The sequence below is a fragment of the Bombyx mori genome, chromosome 24 (assembly GCF_030269925.1).
Source record: "Bombyx mori chromosome 24, ASM3026992v2".
NCBI classification, from domain to species: Eukaryota; Metazoa; Arthropoda; class Insecta; order Lepidoptera; family Bombycidae; genus Bombyx; species Bombyx mori.
In genome coordinates this window covers 1,132,678-1,157,061 of record NC_085130.1, presented here as the reverse complement: position 1 = coordinate 1,157,061, position 24,384 = coordinate 1,132,678, and the positions used below count along the sequence as shown (strand labels likewise).

Genomic DNA, 24,384 nt, shown 5'->3' with positions numbered 1-24,384 from the left:
ATGTGAGAATGAAGCGTGTCCGTCCCGGACCCCGGATGCAAGTTGCATAATATCATTAGTACAATACACACGCAGACGGATTGATGTTAAATTAATCAGTCATTAAATGAATTCGTGGACGGTTTCATGCAACACGCATTAATCATACTTGATAATATAACAGTGTGCTTAGTGCGAGATCCCACAGACACAGCCCAAAGAATTTCTCGCCGGATCTTCTCAGTGGGTCGCGTTTCCGATCCGGTGGTAGATTCTGTGAAGCACGGCTCTTGTTAGGGTTCGTGTTAGCAACAACATTTGAACCCCGTGAGCTCATCTACTCGCCCGTTGACGCTGATATGGTCTCTCAAGACCATCAGCTTAGGTACGAAAGAAAAGTGCGAGCTTTTTAATTTCGCTATCGACAGCGTTCCTAGCGGCAAACGTCCCTTGCTGTTCCAATACCATTTGATTGATACCAAATTTGAGTTAACTTTTACGCGATCGAAAACGTTAAAAAACTCGCACTAAGCACACAGGTATGTTTTGATTTATGTACGAGGTAATTTGTGGAACTACTTATGTATTTGACCTACTTAAATGGTAACACCTAATGATCTCTCGACACCAGTCCGCGACATCTGTTCACGACTTAACCTATCCTAATCTATCCTGAGAAGGAGGGAGAGATCAATAACAAGTCGAAAACTAAAATCATATTCAAAAAATACTATAACATTAAAGATAGTAGATACAGAGTATCGTAAGGTTGAGAAAATATAACAAAAACTAAATCAATCAATCAGTCAATTATTATACTATATTAAGGATCACATTTTATTTGCTAATTCGAAACCAAAGCGTACAAGCCTACAGATAGACTAAGGGTTGGATTTTATTTATTAATAGTCATGTGAAAATGTTCATACAATATTTCAGACACAGGTCGCATATGGCGTGGTTTTCATAGCCAAAAGTAAATATGTAGCTTTTGGCTATAATTTTTTTAAATCTAAACTGATGGTCTTAAGAGATAATTTCAACCTAGCCTTAACTAGTAGGTGAGCTCACTGGGCTCAAGTCTAACGTCGTTGCTAACACTAACCCTAGCAAGAGAGAATCTACCACCGGATCGGAAACACGACCCACTGAGAAGATCCGATGAGGAACTCAGTGGGCTGTCTCTGTGGGTCAATTTACTTACCGGGCCCTTGGTTGCAAGCGACGGGTTCGACGAGAACGATGACCGGTGCTTGGGGTACCTAAAAGCACCGTTAGTGGATCTGGAGGATGTGTTTTAAAGCCAGTACATCTACTGGTGTGATCGTGGCCACTCTCTTACCACAGGCGTTATTAGTAAGCTTTTATTATTAAATCTCCTTGACGAAATTCATTCAAAATAGCCCAACTTCCTTCTTAGGCAGCGCATTCACAATAAACACACCTTTTTTTTTTTTTTTTTTTTTTTCTCCGGGTAGGGGGCCGATCCTCCTACGAGGTCCCCGCGCAAAAGGGGCGCGCGGGGTATGTGAGACTCTACGATCTGCATGGTGTTGTGAGCAGACCGCGGGCCCAAGGATTTTAGGGCCCACCCACTAAACGACTCCCCTGCACTCTTACACCCGACGTCCGATCCCCTCCGAGGTCAGAACCCGGATGAGGTAGGGGGGTTACCGCGGTCAACACTACAACCAGACGAATAAACACACCTGTGTCCCTAATAAAAAGACTTGTTACTTATTACATAAAACAATCTCTCTGTCCATACAAAGAGTCCTCATTCATCGCAAATTACCACTCAATTGTGAACGAATCTATAAGTTATAGCTTTAATAAGTTCACTTGTTTCATTGGGTTGCGCAATGTGGCATAGCGGCAACCTTTGTGCATGCAAACTTTATTATTATTTTATGTGCTTGTGTTAGTTCACGGTCTGATAGCGAGAACTCATCAACGATTGGATCTATTTAAAATGTGAGTCATCGAGGATGGAGCGTATGAAATTTAACAGCACTTATTCGGTCCGATTTTGAAGGTCACTTCATCAATAACGATCAAGGTGAGCATTCAAGTTATGAAGTTAAATATATTTTAAGTTAGACGTCATTATGACATATTCTGTGAATGTCTCATTCTTCTTCTTCTTCTCAGCCGTATCTCCTGGCGGAGTGGTCGTGGCTTACTGGTGGTAGGACCTGTTGTGAATCCGCGCGGGTAGGTACCACCACCCTGCCTATTTCTGCCGTGAAGCAGTAATGCGTTTCGGTTTGAAGGGTGGGGCAACCGTTGTAAATATACTTGAGACCTTAGAACTTATATCTCAAGGTGGGTGGCGCATTTACGTCATTTACGTCGTAGATGTCTATGGGCTCTAGTAACCAATAATAATTAGCATCAGGTGGGCTGTGAGCTCGTCCGCCCATCTAAGCAATAAAAAATAAAATAAAAAAAATGATATCTTATTGCTTAGTTTCGGCTTTTGCGAGGCTTCTCCATTTCACTCTATTTGTGACTTTTTCCTACCTTTGCTGATAGCCTTGAGAGGCTATTTCGAAGCTAGCTACCTTCAAACTAGAATGCATGACCGGGGCGCGTGGAATATATCTAGTGCCACCTGTTTGGACTTACAATACGCCTTATCACTCAGCAGTACCAATTGCTGATCGCGGTATACTGGTGTGAGGTTTATTGGGTGATGACAGAGGAGGAGGCGTGTGCGTTGGTTGTTTGTTGCGTGTTGTCCTCCATAAACCTCATCGGAGCGGTCAATAAAACATTACTTATAATTACATGTTTATTTGCCTCAGCGACCGCGGTGGATCCCTGCACGTTGACCACTGACTGACTAACGAATGCTGCTCATTACTATATGCACAATAACTGCATAGTAAGCTAAGCGGGGCGGGGTATCATTCCCCTACACTGGTATGGCTTTCAGAAAATGCCCCTTCTTCACTATCGCTATCACTTCAATATCAAGAATACATTCATCTAAATTCAGAACTACATATACACAATATGTCTTAACAAATTGCACTAAAAGGAATAATAATACATTACGAAGGCAGCGCGCTCGCCGTAAAAGCAATTTTATTTCTCACATAACTCACCGCGGCTTCGTCGTTTAGTTAGTTCTCTACGTCTTTTCGGTTATGTTCGCCTGGTAACCTTTATTCGTGAATTGTATGGGTAATTTTATGTATAAGCAAGCGCAAATTACACGTGTTTCCCATGATTCTGCCATGCATCGTAAATTTTATTCGTAGGTCAAGTCCCTTAAAGATCGTGCGATAAAGCTCTCAATAACGATGACAGCTTAGAAGATTAATGAGATATCAATCAATTTGTTGTTAGACTCGCGGTGTAGTAGAGCGATAATTAATGAAACCCCTATTTGTTCATAAGATTCTGGTAGCTTAACATATAATAGCTTCTCCACCAATCTTTTCTAATCTATTTCCTAAAATGCCATGAAATAAGAAGCCTCAAATTAGAAAGAAATATTAGATATTAGTAGAAATATAGGCAGGTCGGTGATAGCAATCTGTTTGGGCTACTACAATACAACCCTTACTAAGTGCATTGAATTATGTGATGCAATACTCAAAGATTTTATCCGGATTTTTTATTTTTTTCGCTGATTTTTATCTGGAAAAAGCAGGGTAATGCATGCTATTTTAGGGCGGCACAACCGGCTACTACAAAGAAACATTTTTATGATTATTATAAAACTACTTTCTTATACAGCTTATTGTACAAAGTATCTGCTTTTTTGATTGTTTTTGAATGTAAATTATGTTTTGGTGTGCAATAAAGTGTATTGTCTCTCTCTCTCTTTTAATTTTGCATTTTTATAGCCATTATTTCTTATTACTTTGCGGTTTTCGTGGCAGCCAACGAGTCGCTCGTCGTAAAATCAGTATTAATTAATTCTGCCTACGAATATCGAAGAGACCTTTTTGTTTATGTCAACCTAGTACTATTATCAGAAAATCAATACATATAAATTACGGCACGCGCTTCGTACCAACTTGGCTATGACGATGACCTTGCTTGTGGAATTATGTTTTCTAAACTGGGTCATGACACAAGAATAGATTATAGCGAATAGTCTGTCAATGTGTTTTTGTTGTTCGATAAATCCTTTAATCTCTGGTGCCCTGGTATTTATTATACGGTGTTCGTTTTTACTAGCTTTAGAGAAACGAGTTCAAGGCCTTTCTGATGTTAAGTAGCTACCGGAGTCCACTCCTTAATGTCTCCTGAGTGCCATGTCAGTGTCGTGGCAGTGTCATGACATGTCAGTGTCATATGAATTGCATTACCCACTTACGGCCGTTTTCAATAACGTATCTGAGTTTTCGGATAGATAGCTATCTCCGAATATCAGCAAGAGCGTATCTATCCTTAGTTTGCGTTTCACAATCACGGATAAGTGCTATCTCTCTTTAACCAACAGTAGATAGCTTCTTCCCTCCGATTTATCCGAGCCTCTTGATACGTTTCGTTCTACTACAAATACGAAACAACATCAGGATCAAGACTTATTTTATTTTATTCTAAATTATAACTATAATTTAACCAGCATATTGTAGACTATCATAAACACATTTGTTTATAACAAAAAGTAATAAAAACATATGTAGATTTTTTTAAATTGGACGTATTGCTATTTTTATCCTAGTCGAAATTATGAAACGAAACGTTTTGACAGTCCGTTTATCAATAAGCAGTGATCAGTTTCTTTTGTTTGTTTTTCTATTGTTTACCTACTATATTTTATGATGACTTACCTCCAAAACGCTTTAAAACTTTCGTTTATAATTCTAAGTGTGTTTATAATTAAAGAGCTACAGTGAAATAAAATGAATTCTGTAAATATCTATGAACTACATTGATAATAATAATTTTACTTTGAAAACTTTGAGTTCAAGTTTAGAAAATATATCTTTTTCAGTCAAGAAAGGCAGCACCCATGACAAAAGATGAGACGATGATTCTAGCAGAACTTGTGGCGGCGAAAAAACATTTCAGTAATAAGGCAACAAATGCCACAAACAATAAATTGAAGGAGCAGGCTTGGCAAACCCTTGTAAATGATTTTAATTCGTCGATTCGTCGTTTCCAACTCCATCGCAGCTTCGACTAAAATGGGAAAACTTAAAGAACGCTACGGCAACATAAGAAACAACCTTAGTAAGGTTAGTATAATTAGTTGATTGTTTGTCTCTAATAACACATTGATAAACATGATTTTTTCTTCAGGTTGCCGTAGTATTTGAAATAATTATGCTTTTTGTTATAGGCTGGAGGTGGTAAGGATTGCAGATGAAATTTTGGATAAAGCATGCACATTGTTGTAGGTCACATATAATATTTTTAACACTTTTACAGCCAAGCGGAAACAAGATGGAAGAAAAGAAATGCAAGGCTAGCATAGGGACAATGCATTAGCAGAATATCTAATAGCAAAAAAGAGACTTGACTTGGAAAATAAATAAAAGGAGATTGTTGTAGCAAAAGTTAAGTTAGATTTAGATAATTTAAAAAATTAAAAATTACTTAAAAGGAATATTAAATTTCATAAATTAAGTAGGCAATAATAATTTTATGTTAGTTTTTTAAGTATATGTACAAATTCTAAATTAAATATCTTGCATGTACTAACTACCATGTAATTATCATTTTGGAAAATAAAAAATAGTCAAATTATCTTTGGAGTTTATTTTATAAATTATCTTTGGAAGCAATTATTTATAAGTACATAGTTGTATTTCAGATGTAAGTTTTGAAAAATTGTTACGAACAATTATATTATTTTCCTGTAATGTATCTGCGACTGAAATTTCTGATTCTAATTCTTCTAAATTCATACTTCTGACGATATTATGCAGCATGGCAGCTATAATAACAGCTTGCATATTTTCTAGTTTTAATCTACTTTTCAATGATATACAGGGAGTCTTCTTTTACAAACACCAATGCATCTGAAAATTATACATTATTCGCTTAAATTATTTTACAATACAGTATATAAGCTCTTAACTAAAAAAGAAGATTACCTCTCTATAGTATTTCTTGTTTTAATATGCGATTCATTTTAAATCGTTCCGATTGAGTATGTGGGTTAATTAATCACGTTAAAAGATAGGGTTGTGGGGATAGCCTCTATCGGCAAGCAAATAGCAATTTCCAAGTCCACCTTGTTATCAATGTTCTCTTGATATGTAGATAATTTATTATAATAGTGTCATATTAAATTCATATAAACACCTAAATATATAATATAAATAAATAAAAATATAATAATAATATATAATAATAATAATATAAATATGAAATACCTTTTCAATCGGAATGGTTAATTATAGTTGTATCATGAGTAGACCCAGGCCATCAAGCAACAACATTTTGAAACATCAATGATGCATTGCACACAAATTACACATTCAAAATACTCTTTTTCTATTTCTAAATTCCTCTCCTATATTTGAATCTGTAACACAAATATAAAATGTAGAGGTATCAGTGTGTAATAAGAATGAAGGTAAATAGCCTACCAGGTTATTGTATTAGTATATGAATGTCATTTAGGGCACCATGGGAATCCAGCAGTATTATAGAATTCCTGTTGAGTGTGATTTTGTAACACAACAAAAATTAGGTATAATTTTGCTATTGCTATAAACAAATATAAGTTGTAATAACAAGTACTTTTATAGTTAAAATTTATCTTACCTTTTTGACGTTACACTCAAATATGGTCTCATTAAATTAATCAATTCATTCACAACACCTTTGCTCAGAAATCTATAGTCAAATTCGTAATTATTGATCTTCGCCATGTAATTCAGACGATCTTTATTTTCCTAACCATATGATATCGGCCTCACTATCACTATCTGCATCACAATCCATTATCATTTGAAATAATTCCATATCACTATCATCACTGCTACAATATGCCAATATGAAGAGAAACAATTATTAAATTATAGCGATTTACTTTCGAAAGATAAACATGTAACCGGCCGATTTTGACAGATATGCGAATGCCCATACTAGAGATAGCGCCGCCTACCGGAGAGTTACTTAAAACTCATATTGAAACGGAAGTAAGCACGATTTGTATGAGCGTTCTATCTTTAGCAGGCTATCCGTCCTCCCGACGATGGATAGATAAATCCGATAGGAACTGCTGCCCGTCGATAGGTTATTGGAACGTAAGTAAGGACAAAAATATAGATTTGTCTATCTTTAGTAACCGAAACTAGGGATATATAGGTTATTGAAAACGGCCGTTAATACCGCGCGTACCGTTTATCTAGTGCCTATTCTTGCCCACTACTGAACACATTACGCATATTTAAGTTTTTTTTTGCTTCGACAGGCGGACGAGTTCGTGGCCCTTCTGGTGTTTAGTAGTTACCAGAGCCCATAGACATCAACAATGTAAATTTTGTCACCCATCTTGGGACATCAGTTCCAACTCTTAGTTATATAGTTCTCCCTTCAAACCGAAACGGATTAGGGTATTATTATTATTATTTATTGCTAGATGGGTGGACGTGCTCACAGCCAACCTGGTGTTAAGTGGTTCCTGGAGCCCATAGACATCTACGACGTAAATGCGCTACCCACCTTGAGATATAAGTTCTAAGGTCTCAAGTATAGTTACAACGGCTGTCCCACCCTTCAAATCGAAATGCATTACTGCTTCACAGCAGAAATAGGCAGGGCGGTGGTACCTACCCGCGCGGACTCACAAGAGGTCATACCACCAGTAATTACGCAAATTCCTTCACCGTGGAAGTCAATGGTGAATGTATATTAAGTACGTATTTTATTTTAAAAAATCGGTATCTGCCTGCGGGATTCGAACACCGGCACAGTCGCATTAGTCGATACGATAGCATCGGCTGTCTTATCTTTTAGGCCACGATGACTTCAAACATAGACTTTGAGACAGAGAACCCCGTTTTTAAGGTTTAAACCTTTAATATTCACACATTTTACCCACAATAAAAAAAAAACAAGTGAATAATTCACAAATAAATAAATAAATTTCCAGAACACACCTAAGATGCGTAAAAAACTGATTAAAGCCGTAAAGAATCACTACTACACATTAGCAGTTTCAACAGTTTTATTGTTTTTCTATCACCTTCGCTTGAATTAGGATTTTTCATGGTAATCAAAAATTTTACCAACGCGTTTTCTATGGCGGCCTTATATGTTTTTTTTATCTAAATTTCATCTCTCGGCAAACTCTTGCCCACATTTTGGCGTATCTTGGTTTATATATTTAGATTGGAATAATCTCTTCTTCACATTGGAATCTTCAGTATGCATATTATTACTAAACATACAGCAAAATGTTATATTGTTATGCTTTTCTTGTGATGTATATTGAAATTTTAGTATAATTGTTCATGATAATAATAAAATGTGAATCATAGATGGTAGGACCTCTTGTGAGTCCGCACGGGTAGGTGTCACCACCCCGCCTATTTCTGCCGTGAAGCAGTAAATGAGTTTCGGTTTGAAGGGCGGGGCAGCTGTTGTAACTATACTGAAACCTTATAACTTATATATTAAGGTGGGTGGCACATTTACGTCGTAGATGTCTATGGGCTCCAGTAACCACTTAACACCAGGTGGGCTTTGAGCTAGTCAATCAATCAAAGCAATAAATAAAAAAAAAGAGTTCTAAGGTCTCAGTTTTTACAGTACAACCTACACCACACCTAACCTGATTCTATGTTATCGTTTGGAATGATAAAAGATAAATAATACATCCCCGTACATACATCGACATCAATAAACGTCTGTTCTGTCTCAAGGTGGATATGAATTCATTCCGATATCTCATATAAAGGTTACCACTTATACAGATCATTAGCTAATAAATCAGTTTAAAAATATACTAATGCTGTACTAATAATGGTTGCAACGATTCGAACCCTTGACCCGATAACGTGAGATCGCTATTGTTGAGCAATCACATGCGAACGTCAATATTAGATTAATACGAAAATGGGAACCGAATTTGGGAAAGTTCATGCGAGAGGGAATCAGTAAATAAAAGAGAAATTGAATCATAGCAAGTCTAATTTAAAAAAAAATACTGGTGGTAGGACGTCTTGTGAGTTCGCACGGGTAGATACTACCACCCTGCCTATATTTGCCGTGAAGCAGTAATGCGTTTCGGTTCGAAGGATGGGGCAGCCGTTGTAACTATACTGAGACCTTAGAACTCATATCTCAAGGTGGGTTGCGACATTTACGTTGTAGATGTCTATGGGCTCCGGTAGCCATTTAACATCAGGTGGGCCGTGAGCTCGTCCACCCATCTAAGTAATAAATGAAATAAATAAAAAATTGTTGTCCTGGTCAGGATATGCGAAATAAGTAAAGTGATCATTGTTTTCTGTTCCTCTCATACACACAATTAAAAGCCGTGGATGCTGTGCAAATGTTCAAGTTAACAAAACGCTTTGAAATTTGTTACAATCACGATGAAACATTTCATTACATACGTATGCAGGTCGCGCTTCCGATCCGGTGGTAGATTCTGCGAAGCACGGCTCTTGCTAGGGTTCATGTTAGCAACGTCATCAGGTTTGAGCCCCGTGAGCTCACCTACTAGTTAAGGCTTTACCCCAAAACTCCTCAAATTATTTTCTTCTTATCTCTCTGATAGGTCTCAGCATGTTGAGTTAGCGGGTTTCAAATCTAAAACTTATTTTACAAGATCAGGGGTCAGTCAGGGTAGTACGCTTGGTCCCACTCAGTTTTTAATCATGATAAATGATCTATCTTCTATTCTCAGTGAGAGGACCAAATGTCTTATGTTTGCGGACGATCTTAAGCTGTACGTTGGGGTCGGGTGTGATGCTGAGCACCATGCTTTGCAACGCGACATTACTCGGGTTGCAGAATGGGGAGAGCGTAACCGCTTGCATTTTAATACTAATAAATGCAAGGTCGTTGCTTACAGCCGGTCACGGTCGCCCGTGTTGTTTCCATACCATTTATCTGGAGTCATTTTGAATCATGTGGCAGTTATACGTGACCTGGGAGTTATTTTCGATTCCAAGCTAACGTTTAAAGATCATATACAAAATATATGTAAAAGGGGTAGTGGTCTGCTCGGGTTCATAATTCGTCAGACGCACGACTTTGTAGGCCATCGTGTGATTATTATGCTGTACGATGCCTATTTGCGAAGTAGCCTTGAATATAACGCACTCGTGTGGGATCCTCGCGAAGCAGTTCAAAAGCTAATGCTGGAAAAACTACATAAAAAAATTTGCAGGTTCCTATTCAAGAAAATGTATGGATACTATCCGTTCTTGTATCCATCACTTTATGTGACTGGTATGGTCGGATTAGATACTCTTGAGCTCAGACGGAAGATGACTCTTATGGTGCATTATTATCAGCTATTGCATAACAAAATTGATAACTCCACTGCACTGGAATCAGTGTTGTTATATGTGCCTGATGGCTACATGCGCGGATGTATGTGTGGAGGGGTGCGTCGCCAGCGGCAGCTTCTTAGTACTACGCACGCGCGTACGCAGCACACCGCTAACTCCCCGACGCATCGTGCTGTCTCGCTACTCAATGGCTTGCTAGCCTATGCTCCGGAAATGGATATATTCCATGATGGTTTGCAGCGATTTATTGTTGTTGTTAGAAATTACTTAAGCTAATTATTAATACCTTACAAATGTTTTGGTTTATACTGTTAATTTGTAAGTAGACTAATTAAATAAATAAATAAATAAATAAATAAATAAATAAATAAGGCTACGCTGATATAGCCTCTCAAGGCTCTCGTATTAGGTAGGAAAAAAAAAGTTCCTACATGGGTCCTTTTCGCATAAAAACGTCCATACCTAATTACCTAATTACCTAATTAATCTCCAATTGCACTGTAACATTCATTATGTGTTTTTTTGTGTTGCATTCACTACACTGAGATACAACTGTTCAAACACAAAACTAATTTTGTAAGGATGCAACTTGTAATTATCTGTATATTAAGAATATAGAGAAGGAGTGCAGAATGCTAATAATTATTAGTGTCTACACTACGGTCCAGTGTTCTCGCAATGCCTTTTGCGGACGCAAATGGTGATGCATAATTAGTACTGTGGTATCTCGAAGGTATAACGTTAAGGGCTGAATGTCAATACAACCACCCCTCTGGCCACAGTACCCGAGAAATACCAAACAAGATCACACGCTTTTATAAATCGTCCCTTCGACGTGGAAAGTCATCGTGAAGACATGTTATAATTCAAGAAAACTATAATCACTCATGATTTGGATATATTCAATGTATTATGTATTCTTTTCGGTTTTGCAATTCGAAAAAAAAGGCTATTTCCAAAACAAATCACTATGACTATAGCGCGATATTTATATAAGCAATGTTAGGAGAATCATTTGGAAAATGATGACTATTTTTATTATCAGTAGCCCCCAGTTGATATTCTCGCCTCTTCTTAGCCTGTAAACATTTTGGTAATACTAGCCCTAGCAAAAGCAGTGCTTCGCTGAATCCATTAACGGATAGGAATCTGTCGTCTGGATCGAGTGTGTAATTAGAGGCGGCCACGATAATCAATTAGTGTTCTAATAGTGTTACCGTGTCGCGCCGCTTTGTCGAAGAAACCTTCTGACGCTCTCAAACAGGCAATAAAATGGTACTTATGTCCTTGCATTAGTTCGTCATAACCTAACCCATTAAATAAAAGGCTCCTAAACTTAAGACGTCCTTGCAATACCAATAAATAACCGTTGTCCGCCAAAGCAAATAGCATAGAGAACTATATTAGAAAAAGTGAAAGTTGTTCGTTGTTCACGCACAATAAATCATAACATTATTAATTACTATACATATCGTGAAGTAATAAGATGTGTGTGTTACAATAAACATGTAAAATTTGATGGCACAGAACTTGCGAGCTAACAGCATTGTGTGTTGTTTAAATAACTAGTTTTTTTTAATTTATTGCTTAGTTTGTTGGACGAGCTCACAGCCCACCTGGTGTTAAGTGGTTACTGGAGCCCATGGACATCTACAACGTAAATGCGCCACCCACCTGAGATATAAGTTCTAAGATCTCAGTATAGTTACAACGGCTGCTCCACCCTTCAAACCGAAACGCATTACTGCTTCACGGCAGAAATAGGCAGGGCGGTGGTACTTACCCGCGCGGACTCACAAGAGGTCCTACCACCAAATAGATGTATACAGTTAATAGACTATAGTATATATATGTCGCAGAATGGGCCGATATCTTCACTATTTCCTGACATAGTGAGCGTATAGTGCAGTCTTTCTCAAAGTGGGCGATAACGCCCCCTGGGGGGCGTTTGAAACCTAGAGGGGGGCGTTAAGAGGCCCAGGAAAAAATGGGGGGCGTTGATGTGGGTTAGGGGGGCGCTGTAAAATTTGTAATTTCATTTACTTAATTTACCCCTTACCGTCTAATGTCAAATAGTATAGTAAGCCTAAGCAGCTCACTTATTGTAAGCATTGTTTACTATTTTATTTCTATATAATAATAGGTTGGGGAAAAAGTTTTTTCGCATTTTTTAAGAACATTCACAACATTTTTTAATATAGTTTATTCGCATTTAAATAAAGTATGTCGGTACCATTTTGTTCGATAACTTTTTGCCATCTTGTAGGTAGGGACATGATCCCATTGCTATAGAAAGGACAAACCCGAAATCCATACAAACTTGGGCCTGGCGTTACAGTGCTAGAATTTGGGCATAAGTTACAATACCTAAGAAGGTTTCATGAGCCCAATTTTCAGGTCTCCCAGCAATGGCCAAATTGGTAAAATCAGACAATGTTTACATTTTAGGTTATGTTTATTGTTCGAGATATTTTAATAAAAACGATATTTTTGAGGCTGTTTCCTATTAAAGATGAGTAATTTTTTACGAAACCTGTTGCAGCAACAGGTTGCTTTAAAATAAAAATGGAACCTGTTACGAGAAATCGCGCGTTAGGTTGTTTACGAAAACGAAGAAAGCCAAAAATTAAAAACAACGTAATGCAAAACGCGCTGCGCACGAAATGATTTTTTTAAGGGATTTTATGACCTGGTAACTAAGACCTTTAGGTCAGTCTTATTTTAATTTTAATGAAAACTTTTTTATATGAAAAACTACATTTATATGATAACTTTTTTATATAAAATATAAATCATTACGTGCTCCCATATTATCTCATCAAATTTCATTTCATTTTATTTCATGCCTTTTTTATTTTTATTTTTTATTGCTTAGATACCCATCGACGAGCTCACAGCCCACCTGATGTTAAGTGGTTACTGGAGCTCATAGACATCTACGACGTAAATGCGCCACCCACCTTGAGATATAAGTTCTAAGGTCTCAGTATAGTTACAACGGCTGCCCCGCCCTTCAAACCGAAACGCATTACTGCTTTACGGCAAAAATAGGCGGGCGGGAGGCGCGGACTCACAAGAGATCCTACCACCAGTAAAATTATTAATGTAACTACACCATAGAAAAACTCAAAGTACCAAATCGACTTTTTCATGTTATATTTCAGATTGCCAGTTGAAAATATTTTGAATTGCCGCAGTTGCCGACATGATTTCGTGTCATAACTAAATGGCACAGTTATTTATTTCTTTTAATGATTTTTGTTAGTAGATTTTGGTGCTTTACGTTACGTTATTCAATGAGATTAAGTTTATAGTCTGGCCAGCGACTCATGGCACAACTAAATAGCTGCAATCCAAAATATCTTCAGTTGGCAATATTAAAGATAACATAACACGATTTGATACATTTGTGTTTTTCTATGGCATAGTCTCATTAATATAAGAATGCAAAACTACCCTTTCATGCTATATTTAATGTTGTCAGTTGTAGATATTTTGAATTGCCGCCATTGTAAGTAGTTGTGTCACGATTCGATGGCCATACTCTATTTACATTGATTAAAATACCTATAAAAACAGTCATTTATCCTAAAGCAAAAGAGTATTAATTATTTTTTACACTCGATTTCCACTAAATCGATCCTATTTTATAAATGCTCTAATTCTAATCCGCACGTTTGTGGAGCTAGTTACGTATATTGAAATAAGTGTTGCAGATGTTTACAAAGATTGTTTAAAACAAAAAATTGAATTCAACTTATTTTCTACACTTGGCCATTGTCAATGAAGCTAAGATTTCAATAGGTTAATCAAGCAAAATAGACGATTTTTTGGTACATATCCCATTCGTGTAACGCTTAGGCCCAAAATGGGGTTTCTCCTTTTGGGGCTTCTGATCAAAATACCGCGACAATTGGTTTTGGCAGTCCTCTCGTGATGTTAACCTGACACTGCCTAAAGAATTCTGAAGAGACCGAAACAGGTAGAAATCTGAAGGTGCGAGGTCAGAACTATACAGCGGATGCATTAACACCTCCCAGCCAAGCTCTCTTAATTTTTGCTGAGTGGCTAAAGATGTGTGAGGTCTAGCGTTATCGTGATGAAAAACCACACCCCTTCTGTTGATTAATTCCGGCCGCTTTCTGTCAACTTCTTGCTTTAATCTCATCAGTTGTTCGCAGTAGAGTTCAGAATCGATGGTCCTGCCTGGTGGTATTAGCTCATAATGTATAATGCCCTTCCAATCCCACCACACACACAGCATCACCTTGTTGCGAGTTAACCCGGGTTTTGCCAGAGTCTGTGAAGCCTGACCGGCCTTTGACCACAACCTTTCTCGTACGTTCTTGTCGTACGTGATCCACTTTTCATCACCAGTTATCAGCTTCTTCAAAAATGGTTCGGTTTCATTACGTCGTAATAAAGAATCACAAATGAGTACACGGTTCGTTAGGTTTCTTTCAGTGAGCTTTTTTGTGTGCCCAGTTTTTTTCAAATGCGCCATAACTATTTTGTGGTCAATTCCCAGTTCTTCAGTTACGTCTAACTACTGATATGCCGATCTTGCCCACTTTTGCAAAAATGGCATCGATTTTATCCGTAATAGGGCGACCAGAGCGACGTGCATTTTTGACATCAAAATTTTCGGATTGAAAACGCTTAAACCAAATTTGTGATACTCTCACATACACTGCACTAGGTCCATAAACATCGCAATATTTTTTCAAGGCTGGCGTTGCTTTTTTACCTTTTTTGTAGTAAAATTTTAAAATGTATCGAATATCTTCATTAGATTCACTCATCTTGACAGTACGAAAAATAAATAAAATCACACATCTTCCTAATTTTAATTTGGAATTATCTTCTTTCGAACTTAAACTTTTAATGATACCAAAACCAGCCAGATACAAATAGTATAGCCAAGGAGATTTTATTACAAGTTCATACATTTTTAAGCTATTGCATAGCTTTTATCGCGGGCCTTGAACGCGGCGACCGAATCATGAAATTCCGTAACGAAAAAAACCTAACATCCCTCACTCCGCCTACCATGTAGCTCGCGTTCAACACATTCACACGTTGCGCTTGTGTAGTGGCGACCAAATCATGAAATTCCGAAACGAAAAAAACCTAACATCCGTCACTCCGCCTACCATGTAGCTCGCGTTCAACACATTCACACGTTGCGCTTGTGTAGTGTTTGTGAATAAGCGCGTGGCGTGACGTCACACTGCATGCGCATCATGAAAAGTCTGCCCATCTCTCTCGCGCGCGGTTTAGCTTATGAATATGAAGGGGACAGTTAAGGTTTTGCCTTTATTAAGGTTTAATATAGCGTGGTCTTGTTTTATTATTGTTTTAATATTAAATTATCATTGTCTAATTATAATGTCATAAGTTGATAAAAAATGCTATGCAATAGCTTTACCGCCGCAGTTCCCGAGTGCCACACGTTTTTTTTTTGTCAAGAGGAAATCGCCGGACTTCCGCCCTTCACTGGGGATGGAGGGCGGGGCATGTCGGAGTCGAACCGACTAAAACCTCTTGTCGCTCAACAACCAGCATCCAAACCTCGCATGAGACAGAGCTCATGAAAAGGCAAAGGGGGGAAAGTGAAGCGTTTAGTGCGGAGCACATCTCTCCCATTACCCTCCCCCTCGGGACGCCGGACTGGTGGTCGTCGGCGCCACGACCACCAGCCCTCTCGGTCGGCAGGCTGTCCGAAGCCTGCCTAGATGGCGCCGGTTAGAATGGTCTATCCTACGGAATACCCCGCTGGGTCAGAACCAGCGTGGGTTGAGGATAGCCGGCCTTCCATCACCCGGATGCTCATGCGTAAAACGTGTGCAGATCAGCTTGCACGTCGTCTTCTTAGGCCCCCTTCGCCGGTCCTCAGGCCGACATGTGAGGGAGATCCGAAACACTTAGAGGGCCAGGGCTTGGGCGAGATTCGCCTCCCTGGACCCCGCTCGATGGCGCTCGGAAGTCTGTGCATCTCTCACGCGCTCCGCCGCCTCTTTTAGCGAGATGGTGCACTCGCAGAAGTCGAGCATCGCCTTTCACGATTCGTCGTCACCGAGCATCGATGCCAGAACACTCGGCAACGACAAGTCGTTTCCTATTTTTGCGACGAGGACACGCCACCGCCCCTCCCATGCGGGGCAGGCGACGAGCGTATGCTCTGCCGTGTCCAAGTCGCAACCTACCGTCGGCTCGGCTCCGATCCGGTGCAACCATGCCCAGTGAGTACCTGCGTGAGCTGGAAAGTGAGGCGTCCTCAGTCACGATTCACCCAATTCACAAGAACCGGGCGATTCGCCTCGACGGTCCTACGACCAGCCGAAGGATCGACCAGCCGCCTGGACCATGACTCCAGCACGGACCGCCGAGATTGGGCCCTCTGCGCGCTGACCACACCGGGGCTGGGACGCGCCACGCCCCGGGCACGAAGGTTAGCCCGCCACTGATAGTCAGCGGCGGGCGCCTCCGCCTCCAGGACCCAAGGCGGCGTCCCAGCACACACGCCGCCTCGAAAGAGATGGTGCGATAACCACGGATGATCCTGACCGCGATGGTGCGTTGCGGCCGTTGCAGCAACTTCGCTACCCCCACGGCCAGTGACTGGCCCTACGCGGGCGCCTCGTATAAGGCGCGTCGCCTGGTCAGGCCCCCCGATGTTGGGAAGAAGCCGGCTTAACACGCCGGCCACCCCTAACAAACAAGGGACCAGGTTCTGAAAGTGAACACGGAAGGTCCAACGACTGTCCAGAATGAGGCCGAGGTACTTCAACTGCACCCCGACCCGATACGGACGCCTCCAACAACGATATGGGCATCGACAGGTGGCACTCTCCGCGGCCTGTGGAACCACATGGCCTCGGTTTTACTGAGTGTCACGTCGAGGCTTAATCTCCTGAATACGCCACCCCAGCGGTGGCAAGACGAACAAACTCAGCAAAACTCCCCCCCGGGACATGACCAGCGTGTCGTCTGCGTAACAGATTACGCTTAGGCCCGGGAGAAGGGCACCTCTCAGTACCCAGTCATACCCGATATTCCACAAAAGGGGGCCGAGCACCAACCCCTGTGGAACACCGCGCACGACCGGGAACCTGTGCACGATCCCACCGTGCTCAGTACACGTGACCGATCTGTCCTCCAAGTAGGAAGCCACCAGTTGGCGAAGGTAGGGGGGCACTCCGTGTCTTACCAGGAACATTTTCTAATAAAAGAACACTTATTGCGGCATAACTATAATAGTTAGACATATGCTGTCGCGAGACTTTTCGTAAATACTAATGTTTTTTACAAAGTCGTAGTAAATTATTTTATTCTGTCATCAATAGTTTTCGTAGGGCACGCGACGTAAATAATATTTTAGGTAAATTTTTTTACACCTTGGGTTATTGGAGTTTTAGTAAGGATACCTAATTTTTTTCAAAAAAGAATATAGTCTATGTCACTCGGGAATAGTGAAGCTTCCAAATAGTGAAAGAATTTTTCAAATCAGTTTAGTAGTTTCGGAGCCCATTGAATACAAACAAACAAATCTTTCCTCTTTATAATATTAGTATAGATATTAATTATTACAAATAATAAAAACGCTGACTTAGGCGGCGATTTTTATTTGAACCAGTTCTAAATTATAATCTAAAATTCTATGAAAAAATACCCATATTTATCTATAATACGAAATTATATTAATTTATTTTTCGTAGTTTCCTTCCTTCTTGCGTCGATAATCCTCAGTGCTGAGGGTCGTGGCCTCCTCTAATAACTTTCTCCTGCATCATCTTGCGCCATTCCTGCCTGTCCTCGGCTGTGTGGATAGCAACGTGGACTGAGGTATTGAGAGTGGAGCGTATTTAGTCCGACCAGCGCATTGGATTTTTGCCTCTGTGCCTTCTCCCGCATACCTTGCCTGTTACCAGCAGCTTTTCCAGATTTTCACCTCTCTTTCTGGCGATATGTCCAAAGATCTCGAAACTCCTCCGCGCGCATGTAGTGCGGAGGTGCATTGGAATCTTGAGCTCGGTAAGAATGGATTCGTTGGTTCTGTGTTCTGTCCAACGAATCCCGAGCATTTTCCTCCAGCACCACATCTCAAACGCGTCGATGCGTTGGCGGTCGGCTTTCTTGAGGGTCCAAGTCTCTGCGCTGTAGAGAAAAATGCCACCCAAACACGGTCCATTTGGGACATAGCTCTCTTTGCCATACTGATTCGCCTTCTGAGGTCCTTTTCGGAGGATCCATTACTAGCTATGACGGAGCCCAGATAAATGAAATCCTCTACGACTTCCAGGTTTAGCTTATTCGTAGTTTAATAAGTTATTATTGTTAGTAGTATTATTTACTAGTCGAAATATAAATTTTTAATTATCTTATGATGAGAATCTTATATTAATGAGAAAGATAATCAACAAAAATAGTTTCGTTCTAATAAATTAGCATAGTAATAGAGTGAACTAGCAATTTATTTTGGTAATTCTGAATTTAAACAAACATTTTGATGAGAAGAATTCATTTTTACTTTGCAAATTTGTAAATACAGGCTCTGTAGCAATGTACGGATATATAATAATATGAAGAAACAATAATAGCATCTACAAATATATATGTACCACGTGGTAGTACATTTACTAAAATTGATACAACATTTATTAATTAAATTAATGAAATTGTGGTTTTAAAGTTTTAGGGGTGTATAAAAAATGGGGGGCGCTGAAAAATAATTGATTTTCAAAGGGGGCGGTAAAAGAAATAAGTTTGATAATCACTGGTATAGTGGGTAGTCTTGCAAAGAGATTGCGCATCACAAAATGATGACAGTTCCAAGACGTCTTCACTACTCCTAAGTCAGGCAACGAATGTGTTTCGATTCCACTCGAGCGATGACACTTCGACTGTGCCAAAGAACGCCACCCGAACTGAGGTGATGTTTGACGAGTAGTTGCGGCTCAAACCCACTAGATGGCGCGCTTTCGTTTTTTTTTTTAGTTTCTCCTGTAATGTAAAACATGTTGTATATATTCACCATGCTTTACATAATTGAGATACAGATGTAAAACATGTAAATCCAACCAGCGAAAAATAAAAAGGAATTTGGGAGGTAATTACTAAACGATCCGGTCACCGTCCTCGTTGAACCCGTTGCTTGCGACGAAGGGCTCGACGAGTGAATTAACCCATAGACACAGCCCACTGAGCTTCTTGCCGGATCTTCTCAGTGGATTCCGATCTGGTAGTAGATTCATTCGCGAAGCAATTGCTCTTGAGTTGTTAGGTCTCCTTCGGAGGCGCTCGGGCAGCTATTAGCAAATCCCACCCCTCATGGCTGAGCCTTTGCTCGCCCACCTGTCCTGGTGAAACTGAAAAGGCCTTCGGGCCGCCAGTAATTTTTTAATCATAAAAAAAAGGCTGTTAGCGCAAATACAGAACCGCATACAGAACCGTTTCACGTTCAATTTCAAAATACATAATCAGAAAAAGTCATTAGTGAATCCGCAATTTATTTCGAGTCCCGCAAAACCACACAATTTCGCGTTTGTATAAAATTACAGTTAACATTAAATTTGAGACAATGAATCTAAAAGTAATATTGAAAGAGGTTTTGAAGGTGGCGACAAAGAATTTCCACTAAGCTAATGTTATTTAGAACTTGTATTTACATATTTATTTATTTAGTTGCATCGACAAAGTGATCATCAACACAAAACATTGACAAATTAACAATAAGTACATGACAGATGTCATCTCAATTATAGATGCAATCGACAGTGCAATGGTTGACAACATTTTGAAATTAGAAAATTGAGAATAATTTAATAAAAATATCTATATATTAATACGTGAAGCAAAAACTTTGTATCCCTTTTTACGAAAATTGCGCGGACGGAGGAGTATGAAATTTTCCACACTTATAGAGAATATAGAGAAGAAGTGCACAATGCTAATATTTTTTTTAAATAATACATAAAAGATACATTAAATCAATAAAGAAAACATTACACACACTACATACCATGTATTTGACGCACACACGCATGCATACTATTTATTGTCAAACTTTTCTTCTTGACGTCTGTTGTCAAATTGAGAATAGATTAAATATTGTTTGTCTTTGTTAATATTTTTTATAGTGTAGTCTTGGCGCAATTTGTGATTATAGAAGTATAAAATACAATCATAATAGTGTACAAACTTACAATTCCAATTAATTATAGTCGAACTTCGACTACTGCGGGACCTCTAGTAACGAATAATTTTAAGAAATATGAAATTGAGAATAATACTTTTAAACTAAGTAAACAAAATTTATTTATTCTACATTTATTAGAAGAAAAAAATAACTATAACTTTATTAAATTTGATTATGATTAGGTTATATTTAGTTGGAATCCGATCAGGAAATGATCCTTGGGAGATTTTTTCTGTACACACGTTGTAAGGCAATTAGAAAAACAATTTTTTCATGATTTACATGTTACATATTATGTAAGCTTGCCCTGAAAATGTTGCTAGCGAGATTCAGGCATCTGTCAAAGATATTATGCTCTATAGTTACTGTCACAGGCCTAAGAACTCAATCAGTAGGCTCAAAGCAGTAGGCAGCGGCTTGGCTCTGCCCCTGGCATTGCTGAAGTCACAGCTCACAGCCCAACTGGTGCTAAGTGGTTACTGGAACCCATAGACATCTACGACGTAAATGCGCCACCCACCTTGAAGTCGTCGTGGCCTAACGGATAAGACGTCCGGTGCATTCGTGTTGAGCGATGCACCGGTGTTCGAATCGCAGGCGGGTACCAATTTTTCTAATGAAATACGTACTCAACAAATGTTCACGATTGACTTCCATGGTGAAGGAATAACATCGTGTAATAAAAATCGAAACCCGCAAAATTATAATTTGCGTAATTACTGGTGGTAGGACCTCTTGTGAGTCCGCACGGGTAGGTACCACCACCCCGCCTATTCCTGTCGTGAAGCAGTAATGCGTTTCGGTGTGAAGGGTGGGGCAGCCGTTGTAATACCCGCCTGGGATTCGAACACCGGTGCATCTCTCAACACGAATGCACCGGACGTCTTATCCCTTAGGCCATGACTACTTCAAATTTCAAGAGAACCTGTCTTATTTGAACTATCGCTTCTCCATTGAAAATATTCAATTTACATGTAGTTATTATTGGCTGATGCCTTCGATTATTCGTAACCAAAACAAGATCATCGGATGCAGCGACCTTGCACATCGGAATGCGCACGGCCCGGGCATCAAACCTGCGGACCGAACGACATTGAGCCGTCTATCGATCAGTTAACGCGTATTGTTAACGCGAGGCTATTTGTCAGGATGCGTCATTGGTTCACAGTGAATTGTTGTCGGATATAATTTTTAAGTTACACAAAAACATTCGGCAAGTTTTGACTTAAGGACGAACGAGGTTTGCAAAAAGCATTGCTGTTGTTATGAGCAACGGTGAGTAAAACATAATATCGACGGGGTGAAAGGTTATTTAAACGACATTTATTTTTGTAACTAACCCATCGACGCTGAGTTTCTCGCCGGATCTTCTCAGTGGGTCGCGTTTCCCGTTTCCGATCCGGTGGTAGATTCAGCGAAGCACTGAAGATTAAATGTTTTTTTTTTTTTTTTTAAACTATCTCGCCACGTTAACTGGTCCCGTGATAAGTTCGTAAAGAACTTGTGTTACAGGTACCAGATAACGAAAATAAATGTAAGATTTTTATTATACACATACATATATTTAATATACAACCATAACCCTGGAAAAGACATTTATATTTATCATATAAATATCTTCCCTTGGCGGGATTCGAACCCGCGACCACCTTGTTAGGTGACCATGTCACTTACCACTACACCAGACGGCCGTTGGTTGGTTATTCTTTATGCTTAATTAAAAAAAATATTAGCATTCTGCACTCCTTCTCTATATTGCCTACTTGCGACCCGCTCCGGCTCCGCTCGGGACTTTAACAAAAATTTCAACGATAGCTGACGTTGTTTTATTTTTTTAAATGAAAGAACACTTATTGCGGCATAACTATAATAGTTAGACATTTGCTGTCGCGACACTTTTTATAAATAATAATGTGTTCTACAAAGTCTTAGTACATTATTTTATTCTATCATCAATAGTTTTCGCAGGGCACGCGGTGTAAAGAATATTTTAGGTATTTTTTTACACCTTGGGTGACATTATTGGCGTTTTACTAAGGATCCCTAATTTTTTTCAAAAAAGATTATAGCCTATGTCACTCGGGAATAGTGTAGCTTCCATACAGTGAAATAATTTTTCAAATCGGTTCAGTAGTTTCGGAGCCTATTCAATACAAAACACCCAACAAACAAATCTTTCCTCTTTATAATATTAGTATAGATAAGTGTGGGAAATTTCATACTATTACCGCCCGCGCAATTTTCGTAAAAAGGTTTACAAAGCTTTTGATTTACATATTAATAAATAGATACCGCTCAATTAAATTTTATGAAGACGAACCCAAATAACTAACGACGCTCCTTGTGGTCCAAACATAGAAGAATCCGAGCCAGTGACCCGCGACCCTGAATAATCAACAAAATACATTAATTACGACATTAAAATCATTTGTTATGTCATAATGAATCGTCTATTATAATTGCGCATTATGTACCCTAAGGTCTACACGGAAATATATCTTTTGAACATTTCCACTTCTTGTCCTTCTTACGACATGTTGATTTTATTGAAGAGTAATTAGTTGGCGCGGTAGGAAGGCTTCTCCTTCTTGATGTAGTGTTTAGTTTTCTTGACCATAAAAAAAACCATTATATTCAGACCATTGTAAGTCCATATTATGTTGTTAGTAGAGTAATACTTATAACTATGTTAGTAACATTAAAATTAAAATTAGCAAAATTATTTAAACACTAGCGACCCGCCCTCGCTTCGCTTCGGAAACATTAAAACACACATGAAACCAAAAAAAAAAAATTAAAATTTTTTTTAAAAAGTAGCCTATGTTCATCAGGGACAATGTCGGCTTCTAATGGAAAAAGAATTTTTCTAATCGGTCCTGTAGTTTCGGAGCCTATTCGAAACAAACAAACAAATCTTTCCTCTTTATAATATTATTAGTATAGATTTAATTGATAAATCTACCATTAATGCCAAGGGATTTAGTTCTTGGTTTAAACAGTTAACACAAAATTCTAATGGCGATGTATGAAGCCTTAATAAGCTCTAATCACGTAAGCAATAAGTATTGGAAATATGACAATGTCAAAAAAATGTATCGATAATAATTAATGGGTGATTACAATAAATTGTGTGGTGGTTTTAATTACGTATAATCTTTTTTTTATTGCTTAGATGGGTGGATGATCTCACAGCCCACCTGGTGTTAAGTGGTGGCCACCCTGCCCATTTCTGCCGTGAAGTAGTGATGCGTTTCGGTTTGAAGGGCCGGGCAGCCGTTTTACTGTTAAAAGTGAGACCTTGCAACTCATGTCTCAAAGTGGGTGGTGTCGTTTACGTTGTAGATGTCTATGGGCTCCGGTAACCACTTAGCACAAGGTGGACCGTGAGCTAGTCCATCCATCTAATAATAATAATAATAAGCCCATTTTATTTCCAAAAACAAAGAAAGGAAATAACACCTTATCAAATAAAAAAATTACAAAATTAAATATAAACTTGTGTTATTAGAACCCCATTCGGGTATAGGTCCCCTCCAGCTTACTCCACTCTTCCCTATCCTTGGCTTTGTTTCTCCATTCTTTTCCAGTTGCTGCTATTATTTCGTTGATCCATCTGCTCCTTGGTCGTCCTCTTCTTCTTTTGCCTACTGGTCCTTCCCATGTTATGGTTTCTAATGTCATCGTTTGGAACCTCTAGGTCTGCGGAGGGACTTCGTTTCCCTCTGTATTTTGTACCGTATGTTCCATGGGGAGTGCTCTGAGGAA

At 39.1% G+C, this 24,384-nt stretch overlaps 1 protein-coding gene and 1 long non-coding RNA gene across 2 annotated transcripts in view; one reads left to right on the top strand and one right to left on the bottom strand.

Annotated features, from left to right (window-relative positions):
- Window positions 1-1,782: 1,782 nt before the first annotated feature.
- The window catches only part of CPR131 (cuticular protein RR-2 motif 131), a 75,834-nt gene continuing 53,232 nt past the window's right edge, over window positions 1,783-24,384 (top strand). The window contains exon 1 of the mRNA XM_062675508.1: window positions 1,783-2,038. The gene's annotated coding sequence lies outside the window, so the exon portion shown is untranslated. The remainder of the gene's footprint in view (window positions 2,039-24,384) is intronic.
- On the bottom strand, window positions 5,689-7,248 carry LOC134201230 (uncharacterized). Its single transcript, XR_009976419.1, has 3 exons — window positions 6,718-7,248; window positions 6,324-6,475; window positions 5,689-5,966 (listed from the first exon to the last, which is right to left on the bottom strand). It is a non-coding gene; the product is annotated as an uncharacterized LOC134201230 (long non-coding RNA).